Below are 2,985 nucleotides of genomic sequence, written 5' to 3' on the forward strand. Positions count from 1 at the left end.
TTCAATGCCGCCAAGGAGACCATAGAATGTCCTGCTTTTCCCAAATATGTAGAAATGTTGAATGCGGAAATTGAGCAGGAAGCAACGATTGCAGCCGAGATTGCCAGAGACAGTTCTCAGGACAGTCAGAGTTCTGCTTCATTGAGTCAGGATCCACTAGGAGGACCTGTTATTGAAAATGAAGCTGCCACTGCTATGAATGAAGTGGAAAGAGCCATGGCACATGCTCAAGAGGATGCGGTTAACTTAGAAGAGTTGGAAAGACAACTCAACGTTGAGCAGAGGAAAATATATGACGAAGTTACCATGCAAATTGATCATGGATTAAGTCATGATAAGAAAGAGTGCTCATGTACGTCGTTGAAGCCTGTCCGACTGTACGTGAGTGGAGAAGCGGGAACTGGAAAAAGTTTCCTCATTAAAGCAATTTCATGCTATTTGCAGGAAAGGACAGAGTCATCGCTGTCTTGTGTTGTCACTGCTCCAACTGGACTGGCAGCACATAATATTAAAGGGATTACTTTACATCGTTTACTGATGCTGCCAGTGGAGCATGACAACAAATTACAATATCACAAGCTATCTGGAGATGCTTGTTTTGAAGTTTCAAGAATCTTGAGGAAAATGAAACTTCTTATCATTGACGAAGTAAGCATGGTTTCCAATGTCATGCTTGCCTTTGTGCATTTGAGGATGCAAGAAGTTCTCAAAACAGAGTATGATGTGTTATTTGGTGGCAAACACATCATTGTTTTCGGAGATCTTCTGCAGCTGACACCAGTGAAAGGGCAACCTGTGTTCAAAATGCTCACGCATGAAGATACCAGGAAGTGCCTAGGCAGCATTGGCAACGTCAATATATGGTTAAACTTCAATTATGCTGAACTGCATGAAAATATGCGTCAGGCGAAGGATGAAGTTTACAAGACTATTCTACAAGATGTTAGAATTGGAAAAGTGACCGAGCATGGGAAAGAAGCTTTACATGCACGATTACTGTCAAATTTATATCCAGAACAAGATGTTGTGCCTGAGAATATTTTTCAGAAAATTACTGAGAAGAAATCTGGAATATGTTTGATGCCAACTCTTGCAGAATGTGCCAAATTTAACAACAAAATGTTGCATTTAGAAAAGCAAGAGATTGTGAAACTGGAAGCTATTGATAGAGTAGAGCATATGGGATCAACAATTATTTTGTCTGAGAATCTGAAAACAAAATTGGATTCATTAGAGAAGAGTATATCTAAAACTGCAGGTTTTGAAAAGACTCTGAATGTGTGCTTGAACTGCCGTATAATTTTAAGAAGGAATTTACATGTTGAAAGAGGTCTGGTAAATGGATCAATGGGTAATGTTGTTGATTTTGTGAAATACAGAAATAGAGATGGAATTGAATTTTTAAAAATTAAATTTGATGGCATTGAGGAAGTACAGCTAATTGGTCGTTGTTCTGCTAGATTTTTGCTTGTAAAAGACTTATATGTTCGCCGTAAGCAGTTTCCTGTTTGCTTGGCATATGCGGTGACAATTCATAAATCGCAAGGTTTAAGTGTAGACAGTGCATTGGTGAATATTGGCAGTTCTGTGTTCAAGGAGGGTATGGCATATGTGGCATTGTCACGAGTTAGAACTTTATCGGGATTGTACTTGATTGAGTGTGATGTCACAAACATTTGTGCGGATCTAGATTGTGTTAAGGAATACAATAGGTTAAGAAGAGAGTATGCGCCACATTTGCCTCAGTATCCTTTGTTTGAGAAACGTGTGGTAGGCCGGAAACGAAGAAATGTGACCAATACTGGGGAGGTTGTAGCAAAAAGACAAAAAGTCAATGAACCTAAAATTACAAGCAGAAACAAAAAGGATTCTGTTGAAGATGTTGTTGGTTTTCAGTTTGAAAACAGTTCTGGTGTCAACTGCTATGCTAATGTAGTGGTTAATGTTTTGTTTTCTCTAGAAAATGTAAAAGAAGAGATTGTGGTCAATTCTGATCAAAGATTTTGCAGTTTGTTAAATTCTGTGTTAGAGAAATGTAGCACTGATAGAAGAAACATAGAAAGTGTGTCTGAAATTCGAAATCTGTTAGACAGATGTTCAGGGCAAACACAATTCTCTCAAAATATTCAGCAAGATTGTCAGGAGTTTTTAATGTATATGCTTGATGTATTACATGCTGAAGGTGTAGATGTAGATCAGCTGTTTGGGCTTTCTTATCAATGGCAGCATGACTGCGAGAACTGTATGGTATCAAGTACTACTAGTGTAGACTCAGAAAGATTTATATATTTAACTTTGCCAGACAGTAAATCAGTCTCTTTTAATAAGCTAGTAAAAGCAGCTGATCACAACATGGAGTGTAGCCAATGTAAATCTGAAATGATGTCCACATTATTTATACGAACATATGGCCAGTATGTAATTTTAATGTTCCAACGATGTAGGCCTGATGGAACAAAATTGACAACTTTAATAAAAAAATTTGTAGCTTCGCAGTTGTCAATATCAGGAAGGACTTTTGTAACTGCAGCAATTATATATCATGACGGCCCTTCAATAACATCAGGACATTACACAGCTTATTTAAAGTCTAGAAATGGCTGGTCATTCTGCAATGATTCTGTTTTAATTTTCAAAAAAAAATTGCCGTATGACCTTAAAAACTCTTACCTGGTGTTTTTAAAACCAAAATTTTAGAGAAATAATCTCAGGATGTGCTCTGTGGAATTTCAAGAAGTTCTAATGGCTCCTACACAATTTGGCCTTGAGGATAAGTGTAGTTCAGAGACATAACTTCTAACCATAAGACTGGACGTCATGGAGAAATACGTGCACTTTGAATGAGTTCAGAAAAACTGTTTCTTTTTATAAGCTAATTGAAGCAGCCAATCAAAACATGGAGTAGAGGGAATGCAAGTCTGCAATGCTGTCTACTGTTTTACATTGCTTTGTGATTAAAAGTGATGTAGAGAATTAAATAATTGT

Source organism: Lissotriton helveticus, chromosome 8, assembly GCF_964261635.1.
Source record: "Lissotriton helveticus chromosome 8, aLisHel1.1, whole genome shotgun sequence".
In the NCBI taxonomy this organism is placed as follows: Eukaryota; Metazoa; Chordata; class Amphibia; order Caudata; family Salamandridae; genus Lissotriton; species Lissotriton helveticus.